Consider the following 14,292-nt stretch of genomic DNA (forward strand, 5'->3'; position numbering starts at 1 on the left):
AGTTGCGACAGTGATTCAGCCTGTCTGTCCCTCGAGATGTATTAGGCATCTGTGCATGCCCGTTGGTGCATGTAAATTTTTGGTTCTGTGTGTGTGTGTCTCTGTGTCTGTCTATCTCTATATATGTATTCTGTGTATGTGCAACTGTCTGTGGAAATCATCACCATGATATTGGTATGTCCTGGAACTTATAAAAAAGACTTGGGGAAAATAATACGGTTGTAAACTTTTGTATCGGCTTTGGTTCAGTGGCAGCATTCTCGACTGAATCGGGAGTTTGTGTGTTCATGTCGCAATCCTTGGACTTGAGCATATCATCTTGGCTAACACCCAAGTGCAGCATTTGGAGAATTTTGCAATGTTGAAGCTGTTGACTTTCGGGTGAAATGTTAAATTGAAGCTCCGTCTGCAACCTCGGGTGGATATGAAATGTCCCAGAGCATTACTCGAAACAGAGTAGGAGAGTTGCCCCCGTATAAGTATTCCGAAAAATGTTCGTAAATGCTCACTGAAAGCCGATGTGTATGTGTTTGTATGTGGGGTTGGGGTTGAAGCCCAGATTCTCACAGAGACGGAATCCAGGTTCGCACAGGACCAGGATAGCCGAGTGGTTGAGGCATTGGCCTTAAAACTCAATGGGGTTTTTCCCGCGTGGGTTCGTAACCCACTCCTGGTATCTCTTTAATTTAACACGGATTTCCTCCCATTCTGATCAGTGAGACCGTTTTTTCATCGGTTGAATCAACAATTTTCTGTAACTGTGTGACACTCTGAACCGATAATGAAATGAAATTGTGAAATTTATCTGTCTCGCTCGGTCTCTGCCTCTCTCTCTCTCTTCAGAGAGTTGTGTATGTGTTTGTATGTTTGAGTCTTTGTCTCTCTCAGTCTGACTCACTCTGTCTGTCCCTGTTTCTCTGTATGTCTCTGTCTCTCAATCTGTCTCTTTCTCACGGTGCCACGTCTATTCCAATGGGATTCTCTCAGAGTCTTTGTCTGACTGGCTCTCTCTTTCCCATCATTTCGGTCTGTCCATGTCTTTGCCTGTCTCTGTTAGTCCCTGCCTGTAAGCTGAGAAGTATTTCCTTCATTTTCTGTTTTAGTCTCTATCTCTCTCTCTCTATCTGTCTCCTTGTCACTGTCTTTATCATTGTATTTCTCTCACTCTTTCCCTCTCTCTCTTAATAGATCACACACATACATCTCGATATATGTATATGTTTGAGTCTTTTTCTCACTCAGTCTGCCTCTCCTTCTCAGTCTCACATTTTCTGTCTCTCGTTGTCTCTATCTCGCTGTCTGTCTCTCCCTGGTTGTCAGTTTGTCTCTGTCTCTCAATGTGTCTGTCGACTTCTCATGGTGTCCAGTTCTGTTCACAGCTCGATTCCTGCTCTGATAGAACTCATGCTCGTTAGTATCGTGGTGAGTATCCCCGCCTGTTCTGCCGGAGACCGTGGTTCTACTCCCGACGCGGTGGCAGCTTTTACAAAATGTAGAATTGTACTTCTGTTTCTAGGTGTTGATTCTTATTAAAAAGTTCCAGAGCAATACAGAACAGTACAAATCCAGGAAGAGGAGATTGCCTCTTCCAGATTTTTAGCAAACGGAGACCTTTTCCAGATTCTGTGGCCGTCTGCTGCACAAAGATGGATGACTGAGTTTTATCTGAGTACCATTTAATGATGCAGCGAGCCAGTCGTCGTGGCCGAGTGGGTAAGGCAATAGACAAAAAACCCATCGGGGTTTCGCTGCGCAGGTTTGAACTCTGCCGACTATGTTTCTCAGCATATTTCATTCTGTTTCACAATTTAACCACGTTACTGCAAAACTGATTCTGAGATAGATGGAGCAACGTCCCACATCTTTCGACGCAGCCGCTGTTTTCTTTCTTTGATTAATCTGTAGTATTCACGATACATACGGATAGAAAAACGCAAAAACTAGCCAAAGTATCCTCAGTGACCCTGCCTGTCTATCCATCTATTTGTCTAAGGCAACCTATGTATATCTTGATCTGGGTGTCATTGCACATCAGTCATTGAAAGTTGCATGCAGGTGCAGCAGGCGGTGAAGAAGGCAAATGGCATGTTCGCCTTCATTGCTAGGGGATTTGAGTATAGGAGCATGGAGGTCTTACTGCAGTTGTACAGGGCCTTGTTGAGGCCACACTTGGAATATTGTGTTCAGTTTTGGTCCGCGAATCTGAGGAAGGACGTCCTTGCTATTGAGGGAGTACAGCGAAGGTTCACCAGCATGATTCCCGGATGGCAGGATTGACATATGAGGAGAGACTAGATCAACTGGGCTCGTATCCACTGGAGTTTAGAAGAATGAGAGGGGATCACACAGAAACATATAAAATTCTGACGAGATTGGACAGCTTAGAGGCTGAAAGAATGTTCTCGTTGCTAGGGAGTATGAGAACAAGGATTACAGTCTAAGAGTAAGGGGTAAGCCATCTAGGACCGAGATGAGGAGAAACTTCTTCACTCAGAGAGTGGTTAACCTGTGAAATTTTCTGCCGCAGAAAGTCGTTGAGGCCAGTTCGTTAGATATATTCAAAAGAGAATTAGATATGGCCCTTACGGCTAAAGCGATCAAGGGGTATGGAGAGAAAGCAGGAAAGGTGTACTGAGGTTGAATGATGATCCATGATCGAAGGGCCGAATGGCATATTCCTGCACCTAATTTCTCTGTCACTATCTTTCTATGTTGATGCGTGTAAAGTTTTGGTTATTGTGTGTGCGTGTGTCTGTGTATGTCTATCTGTATGTATGTCTCTGTGTATGTGCAACTGTCTGTGTAAATCATCACCATGAATTTGGTATGTCCTGGAACTTTTTTAAAAACTTGGGGAAAATAATATGGTTGTAAACTTTGGTATCGGTTTCGGTACAGTGGCTCCATTCTCGACTGCATCAGGAGGTTGTGTGTGTAAGTCCCACTCCTGAGACTTGAACACATCATCTTGGATGACTCTCAAATGCAGTACATGGGGAATGTTGCATTGTTGAAGCTGTTGACCATCGGCTGAAATTTTAAATTGAAGCTCCATCTGCCCCCTCGGGTGGATGTGAAAATTCCCAGAACCTTAGTCGAAAAAGAATTGGAGAGCTGCGCCCGTGTCAATATTACGAAAAATGTTCGTAAATGCTCCCTGAAATCCAATGTCTCTGTGTGTCGCTGTGGGGGTGGAGCTGAAGCCCAGATTCTCACAGAGGCAGAGTCCAACCACTGACAGGATCAGGACCAGGATGACCGAATGCTAAAGGCGTTGGACTTAAGATGTAATGGGTTTATTGCCCCGTGGGTTCAAACCCCACTACTGGTAATTCCTTCATTAAACAGCGATTTTTCCCATCCTGCTCAGTGATACCCGATTTCCATCTGCTGAATCTCCAATTTTCTGTAACTCTGTGACACTCTGAGCCGATAATTAAATGAAATTGTGAAATGTATCTGGGTCGCTCTCTCTCTTTCGAGAGCTGTGTTTGTGTTTGTGTGTTTGAGTCTTTGTCTCTCTCAGTCTACCTCTCTGACCCACTCTGTCTGTTCCTGTTTCTCTGTTTGTCTCTGTCTCTCAATCTGTCTCTTTCTCACGTTGTCTAGTTCTGTTGCAATGGGAATCTCTCAGACTCTCTGTCTGACTGTCTCTCTCTGTCCCATTATCTATGTCTGTCCATGTCTTTGCCTGTCTCTGTTACTCCCTGTCTCTAACCTGATAAGTATTTGCATTATTTTCTGTTTTTGTCTCTATGTCTCTCTCTCTCTATCTGTCTTTCTCTCTATCTGTCGCCCTCTTTGTCTCTCTCTTTGTCCCTGTCCTTTTCTCTGTTTCTCAATGTGTCTGTCACTTTCTCATGGTGTCCAGTTCTGTTCGAATGGGATTCTCTCAGTCTCTCTGTCTGACTGTTTCACTCTTTCCCATCATCTCTGTCTGTCTATATTTCTGCATATCTGTCTCTCTTTGCCTGTCGCTGGTAGTTCCTGCCTCTAACCTGCTGAGTATTTCCATCATTTTCTGTTTATATCTCTGTATATCTCTCTATCTGTCGCTCTCTCTCTATCTGTCTCTCTCCTTGTCACTGTCTTTATCACTGTCTTTATTTCACTCTTTCCCTCTCTCTCTTTATTGATCACACACACACATCTCTCTATATGGAAGTGTTTGAGTCTTTTTCTCAGAGTCTGCCTGACTTTTCAGTCTCATTCTTTCTGTCTCTCGTTGTCTCTCTCTCTGTCGCTATTTTTCTCTCCCTGTTTGTCTCTGTCTGTCAATGTGTCTGCAGACTTCTGTTCACAGCTCGATAACTGCTCTGACACAACCTGTACCCTCGTCCGTATAGTGGTGAGTATCCCCGTCTGTTACGTGGGAGAACTGGATTTAATTCCCCAACAGAAAAGCTGCTTTTTCAAAATTTCGAATTTTACTTCTGTTTCTTGGTATAGATTCATGTTAAAAAGTTTCAGAGCAATATAGAACAGTAAAGATACAGCAAGAGGCGATTGCCTCTACCAGATTTTTTGCAAACGGAGACTTTTTCAGGATTCTGTTCCGTCTGCTGCACAGAGATGGATGACTGAGTTTTTTCTGAGTAATATTTTAAGTGCCAGAGACGCAGTAGTTGTGACCGAGTGGTTAACGCGATGGTCGAGAAATCCTTTTGGATTTCCCCGCGCTGGAACGAATCCTGCCGGCTCCGATTCTCAGCATTTTTCATTCCATTTTACAATTTAAGCAGGTTTTTGCAAAACTGATCCTGAGAAAGGCGGAAGAACGTCCCACACCTTTCAACACTGACATCTATTTCTCATTTTTATGCAAAATCTCAATATCTGCAATATTCAAGATACATACGGATAGAAAAACGCAATAATCAGCCAAAGTAGCGACAGTGATTCAGCCTGTCTATCCCTCTATATGTATAAGGCATCTGTGCATGTCCGTTGGTGCATGTATATTTTTGGTTATGTGTGTGTGTGTGTGTCTCTGTGTCTGTCTATCTGTATCTATGTCTCTGTGTATGTGCAACTGTCTGTGGAAATCATCACCATGAATTTGGTATGTCCTGGAACTTTTTAAAAAGTGTTGGGGAAAATAATACGGCTGTGAACTTTGGTATCGGCTTTGGTTCAGTGGCAGCATCCTCGACTGAAAAACGCAAAAGCCAGCCAAAGTAGCTACAGTGACCCTGCCTGTCTATCCATCACTTTGTCTAAGGCAACCTGTGTATATCTTAATATGGCTGTCATGGTAAATCAGTCATTGATTGTTGGTGTGCAAGTGGAGCAGGCGGTAAAGAAGGCAAATGGCATGTTCGCCTTCATAGCTAGGGGATTTGAGTATAGGAGCAGGGAGGTCTTACTGCAGTTGTACAGGGCCTTGGTGAGGCCACACCTGGAATATTGTGTTCAGTTTTGGTCTCCAAATCTGAGGAAGGACGTCCTTGCTATTGAGGGAGTACAGCGAAATTTCACCAGCATGATTCCCGGAATGGCAGGACTGACATATGAGGAGAGACTGGATCAACTGTGCTGGTATCCACTGGAGTTTAGAAGAATGAGAGGGGATCTCATAGAAACATATAAAATTCTGACGATATTGGACAGCTTAGAGGCTGGAAGAATGTTCCAGTTGCTCTGGTGTTCGAGACCAAGGATCATAGTCTAAGAATAAGGTGTAAGCCATTTAGGACCGAGATGAGGAGAAACTTCTTCACTCAGAGAGTGGTTAACCTGTGAAATTTTCTACCGCAGAATGTCGTTGAGGCCAGTTCGTTAGATATATTCAAAGGGGCCCTTACGGCTAAATGGATCAAAGGATATGGAGAGAAAGCAGGAAACGGGTACTGAGGTTGAATGTTGAGCCATGATCTTATTGAATGGTGGTGCAGGCTCGAAGGGCCGAATGGCATATTCCTGCACAAAATGTCTATGTTTCTATGTTTCCATGTTGATGCGTGTATATCTTTGGTTATTGTACGTGCGTGTGTCTATGTATGTCTATATGTATGTATGTCTCTGTGTATGTGCAACTCTCTATGGAAATCATCACCATGAATTTGGTTCGTCCTGGAACTTTTAAAAAAACTTGGGGAAAATAATACGGTTGTGATCTTTGATATCGGTTTTGGTTCAGTGGCTCCATTCTCGACTGAATCAGGAGGTTGTGTGTGTAAGTCCCACTCCTGAGACTTGAACACATCATCTTGGCTGACACTCAAATGCAGTACTTGGGGAATGTTGCATTGTTGACGCTGTTGACCATCGGCTGAAATTTTAAATTGAAGCTCCATCTGCACCCTCGAGTGGATGTGAAAGTTCCCAGAGCCTTAGTCAAAAAAGAATAGGAGAGTTGCGCCCGTGTCAATATTAAGAAATATGTTCGTAAATGCTCCCTGAAATCCGATGTGTCTGTGTGTCGCTGTGGGGGTGGAGCTGAAGCCCAGATTCTCACAGAGGCAGAGTCCAACCATTGACAGGATCAGGACCAGGAAGGCCGAGTGGTAAAGGCGTTGCATTTAAGATTTAATGGGTTTATACCCGCGTGGGTTTGAACCACAGTCCTGGTAATTCCTTTATTAAACGTAGATTTTTCCCATCCTGCTCAGTGATACCCGATTCTCATCTGCTGAATCTGCAATTGTCTGTAACGATATGACACTCTGAGCTGATAATGAAATGAAATTGTGAAATGTATCTGTGTCGCTCGGTCTCTGCCGCTCTCTCTCTTTAGAGAGCTGTGTTTGTGTTTGTGTGTTTGAGTCTTTGTCTCTCTCAGTCTGCCTCTCTGTGACACTCTCTGTCTGACTGTCTCTCTCTGTCCCATTATCTCTGTCTGTTCATGTCTTTGCCTGTCTCTGTTAGTCCCGGACTCTAACCTGATAAGTATTTCCATTATTTACTGTTTTTGTCTCTATGTCTCTCTCTCGATCTGTCTTTCTCTCTATCTGTCTCCCTCTTTGTCTCTCTCTTTGTCCCTGTCCTTTTCTCTGTCATTCCATCGCTAACTGCCTCCCTCTCTTTATGGAGCACGCAAATACATCTGTGTGTATGTATGTGTTTGAGTCTTTTTCACATTCAGTCTGATCCTCTCTTTCAGACTCAAACTTTATGTCTCTCTTTGTCTCTATCTCACTGTCTGTCTCTCCCTGTTTCCCTGTTTGTCTCTGGTTCTCAATGTGTCTGTCACTTTCTCACCGTGTCCAGTTCTGTTCGAATGGGATTCTCTCAGTCTCTCTGTCTGACTGTCTCACTCTTTCCCAGCATCTCTGTCTGTCTATATTTCTGCCTGTCTGTCTCTCTTTGCCTGTCGCTGGTAGTTCCTGTCTCTAACCTGCTGAGTATTTCCATAATTTTCTGTTTATATCTTAGTCTCTCTCTCTATCTGTCGCTCTCTCTCTATCTGTCTCTCACCTTGTCACTGTCTTTATCACTGCCTTTCTCTCACTCTTTCCCTCTCTTTTTATAGATCACACTTACACATCTCTGTATATGTAGGTGTTTGAGTCTTTTTCTCGCTGTCTCTGACTGACTTTTCAGTCTCACCCTTTCTGTCTCTCGTTGTCTCTCTCTCGCTGTCTGTCTATCCCTGTTTGTCGGTTTGTGTCTGTCGATCAATGTGTCTGTCGACTTCTGTTCACAGCTCGATTACTGCTCTGACGCAACCCATTCCCTCGTCCGTATAGTGGTGATTATGCTTTCCCTGTTACGCGGGAGAACCAGGTTCAATTTCCTGACGGAAAAGCACTTTTTTCAAAATGTCGAATTGTTCTTCTGTTTCTTGGTATAGATTCATATTAAAAAGTTCCAGAGGAATATAGAACAATAAAAATACAGCAAGAGGAGATTGCCTCTTCCAGACTTTTTGCAACGGAGACTTTTTCAGGATTTTGTGGCCGTCTGCTGCACAGACATGGATGACTGAGTTTTTTCTGAGCAACATTTAAAGTGCCAGAGACGCAGTAGTTTTGCTGAGTGGTTAAAGCGATGGTCTGGAAATCCTTTGGGTTTTCTGCGCATTGGTTCGATCCCTGCCAACTACAATTCACCGCATTTTTCATTCCATTTAAAATTTAACCAGGTTTTTGCAAAATGGATCCTGAGATAGGCGGAATAATGTCCCACACATTTCAACACTGACATCTATTTCTCATTTTTATTAATCTGCAATATTCATGATACATACGGATAGAAAAACGCAAAAATCTGCCAATGTAGCGACAGTGATTCAACCTGTCTATCCCTCTGTATGTCGAAGGCATGTCTGTTGGTGCATGTATATTTTTGGTTATGTGTGTGGGTGTGTGTGTCTCTGCGTCTGTCGTTCTGTATATATGTCTCTGTGTATGTGCAACTGTCTGTGCAAATCATCACCATGAATTTGGTATGTGCTGAAACTTTAAAAAAAGTCTTGGGGAAAATAATACGGTTGTGAACTTTGGTATCGGCTTTGGTTCAGTGGCAGTATCCTCGACTGAAAAACGCAAAAGACAGCCAAAGTTGCAACAGTGACCCTGCCTGTCTATCCATCTATTTGTCTAAGGCAATCTTTGTATATCTTGATCTGGGTGTCATGATACATCAGTCATTGATTGTTGGTATGCAGGTGCAGCAGGCGATGAAGAAGGCAAATGGCATGTTCCCCTTCATAGCTAGGGGATTTGAGTATAGGAGCAGGGAGGTCTTACTGCAGTTGTACAGGGCCTCCGTGAGGCCACACCTGGAATATTGTGTTCAGTTTTGGTCTCCGAATCTGAGGAAGGACGTCCTTGCTATTGAGGGAGTACAGCGCAGGTTCAGCAGCTTGATTCCCGGGATGGCAGGACTGACATATGAGGAGAGACTGGATGAACTGGGCTGGTATCCACTGGAGTTTAGAAGAATGAGAGGAGATTTCAAAGAAACATGTAAAATTCTGACGAGATTGGACAGCTTAGAGGCTGGAAGAATGTTCTGTCTGCTGGGGAGTTCGAGACCAAGGATCACAGTCTTTCAGTAAGGGGTAAACCATTTAGAAACGAGATGAGGAGAAACGTTTTCACTCAGAGAGTGGTTAACCTGTGAAATTTTCTACTGCAGAAAGTCGTTGTGGCCAGTTCGTTAGATATATTCAAAAGGGAGTTAGATATTGCCCTTACGGCTAAAGGGATTAAGGGGTATGGAGAGAAAGCAGGAAAGGGGTACTGAGGTTGAATGATCAGCCATGATGTTATTGAATGGTGGTGCAGGCTCGAAGCGCCGAATGGCATATATCTGCACCTAATTTCTATGTTGATGCGTGTATATTTTTGGTTATATTATGTGTGCGTGTCTCTGTGTATGTGCAACTGTCTGTGGAAATCATCACCATGAATTTGCTGCGTCCTGGAAATTTTTAAAAAACTTGGGGAAAATAATGCGGTTGTGAAATTGACGCTCCGTCTGCACCCTCGGATGGATGTGAAAGGTCCCAGAGCATTACTCGAAAAAGAATAGGAGAGTTGCCCCCGTGTCAATATCACTAAAAATGTTCGAAAATGCTCCCTGAAACCCTCTATGTATGTGTGTGTCTGTGGGGGTGGAGTTGAAGCCCAAATTCTGACAGAGACAAAGCCCGTTTTTGCCAGGCCCAGGATGGCCGAGTGGTTAAGGTGTTGGACTTAAGATCCAATGGAATTATAACTGCGAGGGTTGGAACCCTACAACTGGTAATTGCTTAATTAAACAGAGATTACTTCCCATGCTTCTCAGTGATACCCGATTAACATCATTTGCATGTTTCGGTGACACTCTGAGCAGATAATGAAAGGCATCTGTATCGCTCAGTCTCTGCCTCTCTCTCTTTTTAGAGAGCTGTGCATGTGTCTGAGTCTTTGGCTCTCTTCGTCTGCCACTTGTCCAGTTCTGTTCCAAAGGGATTCTCTCAGACTCTCTATCTGACCGTCTCTCTCTTTCCCATCATCTCTGTCTGTGTCGGTCCCTGTCTCTAACCTGATGAGTCATTCCATCATTTTCTGTTTTTGTTTCTATGTCTCTCTCTCTATCTGTCTTTCTCTCTATTTGTCTCCCTTTTTGTTCTGTCTTTTTCTTGTCATTCCATCACTATTTGCCTCCCTATCTTTATGGAGCACGCAAACACATCTCTGTGTTTGTAAGTCTTTGAGTATGTGTCTCACTCAGTCTGACCCTCCCTCTCAGTCTAAAACGTTCTGTCTCTCTCTGTCTCTATCTCGCTGTCTCTCTCCCCCTGTTTCACTGTTTGTCTCTGTTTCTCAATGTATCTGTCTCTTTCTCACGGTGTCCAGTTCTGTTCGAATGGGATTCTCTCAATCTCTCTGTCTGACTGTCTCTCTCTTTCCCATCATCTCTGTCTGTCTATGCCTCTGCCCGTCCGTATCTCTTTGCCTATCGTGGTTTGTTCCTGTCTCTAACCTGCTGAGTATTTCCATCAATGTCTGTTTCTATCTTTGTCTCTCTCTCTATCTGTCGCTCTCTCTCTATCTGTCTCTCTCCTTGTCACTGTCATTAACACTGTCTTTGTCTCACTCTTTCCCTCTCTCTCTTTATAGAGCACACACACATATCTCTGTATATGTATGTGCTTGAGTCTTTTTCCCACTGCGTCTGCCTCTCCTTCTGAGTCTCACACTTTCTGTCTCTTGTTGTCTCTATCACGTTGTCTGTCTCTCCCTGTTTGTCGGTTTGTCTCTGTCTCTCAATGTGTCTCTCTACTTCTCATGGAGTCGAGTTCTCTTCACAGCTCGATTCCTGCTCTGACCAAACCCACATTCGTTGGTATAGTGCTCGGTATCCCGGCCTGTTATGCAGAAGACAGGGTTTCAATTCCCCAACGGGCAGGAAGCTTTTTCAAAATGCAGGATTTTACTTCTGTTTCTTGGAAAAGATTCATGTTAAAAAGTTCCAGTGCAATACAGAACAGTAAAAATACAGGAAGAGGAGATTTTTTCAGAATTCTGTGTCATCTGCTGCAGATGGTGGATGACTGAGTTTTATCTGAGTAACATTTGAAAACATAACGAGTAGTCGTGGCCGTGAGGTTACAGCGATGGAGTAGAAAATCCATCGTATTTTCCCCCTGCAGGTCGAATCCTGCCGACTACGATACTCAGCATTTTTCATTCCATTTCACAATTTAACCAGGTCTCTGCAAAACTCATCCTGAGATCGATGGAATAAAGTCTCACACCTTTCAAAACTGTCATTTTTTTAATCATTTTTATTAAACTGCAATATTCACGATACTTACGTATAGAAAAACGCAAAAATCAGCCAAAGTTGCGACAGTGATTCAGCCTGTCTATCCCTCGATATGTCTAAGACATCTATGCATGTCCGTTGGTGCGAGTATATTTTTGTTTATGTACGTGTGTGTCTGTGTCTGTCGATCTGTATATATATATATATATATATCTGTGTATGTGCAACTGTCTGTATAAATCATCACCATGAATTTGGTATGTCATGAAACTTTAAAAAAAAACTTGAGGAAAATAATACGTTTGTGAACTTTGGTATTGGCTTTGGTTCAGTGGCGGTAATCTCGACTGAATCAGGAGTTTGTGTGTTTAAGTGGCACTCCTGAGACTTGAGCAGATAATCTTGGCAGACACTCAAGTGCTGTACTTGGGGAATTTTGCTTTGTTGAAGCTGTTGACTTAAGGAAGAAATGTTAAATTAAAGCTCCGTCTGCACCCTCGGGTGGATCACAGCATTACTCGAAAAAGAATAGGAGAGTTGCCCCCATGTCAATATTACTAAAAATGTTCCTAAATGCTCACTGAAACCCGATGTGTATGTGTGTCTGTGGGGTGGAGTTGAAGCCCAGATTCTCACAGAGACCGAATCGAAACACTGGAAGGACCAGGCTGGCCGAGTGGTTAAGGCGTTGGCCTTACAATTCAATGGGATTTTTCCACGAAGGTTCGTACTCGAATCTCTTTAATTTATCACTGATTTCCCCCCATGCTGATCAGTGATACCCGATTCTCATCTGTTGAATCAACAATTTTCTGTAAATCTGTGACACTCTGAGCCAATCATGAAATGAAATTGTGAAATATATCTGTGTATCTCAGTCTCTTGCTTTCTGTATTTAGAGAGCTGTGCATGTGTCTGTGTGCTTGAGCCTGAGTCTGACCCACTCTGTTTGTGACTGTTTCTCTGTTTGTCTCTGTCTCTCAATCTGTCTCTTTCTCACGGTGCCCACGTCTGTTCCAATGGGATTCTCTCAGACGCTTTGTCTGACTGTCTCTCTCTTTCCCATCATCTCTGCCCATGTCTTTGCCTGTCTCACTTTGTCCCTGTCTCTAACCTGATGAGTATTTTCATCATTTTCTGTTTTAGAAACATTGAAACGTGGAAAATAGCTGCAGGAGTAGGCCATTAGGCCCTTCGAGCCTGCGCCGCCATTCAATATGTTCATGGCTGATCATTCCTTCAGTTTCCCTTTCATGCTTTCTCTCCATATCCCTTCACCCCCTTATCCGTAAGGGCCATATCCAACTCCCTCTTGAATATATCCAATGAACTGGCATCCACAACTCTCTGCGCAGGGAATTCCACAGGTCAACAACTCTGTGAGTGAAGAGAAGTTTCTCCTCATCTCAGTGCTAAATGGCCTACCCCTTATCCTAAGACTATGTCCCCTGGTTCTGGACCTCCCCAACATCGAGAACATGCTTCCCGCATCTGACCTGTACAGTACCGTCAGAATCTTATATATTTCTAAGAGATTCCCTCTCATCATTCTAAACGCCAGTGAATAAAGGCCCAGTTGATCCAATCTCTCCTCATATGACAGTCCTGCCATCCCTGGAATCAGTTTGTTGACAATATCGGACCAAGTCAGCATGGATTTATGAAAGGGAAATCATGCTTGATGAATCTTCTGGAATTTTTTGAGGATGTAACGAGTAGAGTGGACAAGGGAGAACCAGTGGATGTAGTCAAGAGATTGGTGCACAAAGTCCAAGCGCATGGTATTGGGATTAATGCACTGTCGTGAATAGAGAAGTGTTTGGCAACTGGTTTGCTGCACTCCCTCAATAGCAAGAACGTCCTTCCTCAGACTAGGAGATCAAAACTGAACACAATATACCAAGTCTGGCCGCCTCACTCAGGCCTTGTACAACTGCAGTAAGGTCATCCTGCTCCTATATTCAAATCCCTTAACTATGAAGGCCAGCATACCTTTTGCCTTCTTTACCGCCTGCTGTACGTGCGTGCCCACTTTCAGTGACTGATGAACCATGACACCCAGGTCTCGTTGCACCTCCCCTTTTTCTAGTCTGCCGCCATTCAGATAATATTCTGCCTTCGTGTTTTTGCCCCCAAAATGGATAACCTCACATTTATCCACATTATACAGCATCTGCCATATATTTGCCCACTCACCTAATCTGTCCAAGTCACCCTGCAGCCTCTTAGCATCCTCCTCACAGCTCGCACCGCCACCCAATTTAGAGTCATCCGCAAACTTGGAGATATTACACTCTATTCCTTCAACCAAATCGTTAATGTATATTGTAAAGAGCTGGGGTCCCAGCACTGAGCCCTGCGGCACCCCACCAGTAACTGCCTGCCATTCTGAAAAGGACCTTTTTATCCCGATTCTCTGCTTCCTGTCTGCCAACCAGTTCTCTATCACGTCAGTACATTAATCCCAATACCATGCGCTTGGAATGTGTGCACCAATCTCTTGTGCGGGACCTTGTCAAAAGCCTACTGAATGTCCAAATACACCACATCCACTGGTTCTCCCTTGTCCACTCTACTCGTTACATCCTCAAAAAATTCCAGAAGATTCGTCAAGCATGATTTACCTTTCATAAATCTGTGCTGACTCGGTCCGATCCTGTCACTGCTTTCCAAATGGGCTGCTATATCATCCTTAATGATTGATTCCAACATTTTCCACACTACTGATGTCAGGCTAACGGATCTAGAATTACCCGCTTTCTCTCTCCCTTCTTTTTTAAAAAGTGCCGTCACATTAGCTACCCTCCAGTCCATAGGAACTGATCCAGAGTTGATAGCTTGTTGGAAAATGATCACCAATGCATCCACTATTTCTAGGGCCACGTCCTTAAGTACTCTGGGATGCAGACTATCAGGACCCAGGGATTTATCGGCCTTTAATCCCATCAATTCGCCAAACACAATTTCCCGCCAATAAGGATATATTTCAGTTCCTCATTCTCACTAGACTCACAGTCTCCTCGTACATTTGGAAGGTTTTTTGTATCTTCCTTTGTAAAGACAGAACCGAATTATTGTCTCGATCTCTCTCTA

General features: G+C 43.7%; 1 non-coding gene across 1 annotated transcript; it reads left to right on the plus strand.

The window, feature by feature from the left end:
* Positions 1-593: 593 nt before the first annotated feature.
* trnal-uaa (transfer RNA leucine (anticodon UAA)) lies at positions 594-676 on the plus strand. Its single transcript has one exon. It is a non-coding gene; the product is annotated as a tRNA-Leu (tRNA).
* Positions 677-14,292: the final 13,616 nt, after the last annotated feature.

The sequence above is a fragment of the Pristiophorus japonicus genome, chromosome 23 (genome assembly GCF_044704955.1).
Source record: "Pristiophorus japonicus isolate sPriJap1 chromosome 23, sPriJap1.hap1, whole genome shotgun sequence".
Lineage (NCBI taxonomy): Eukaryota > Metazoa > Chordata > Chondrichthyes > Pristiophoridae > Pristiophorus > Pristiophorus japonicus.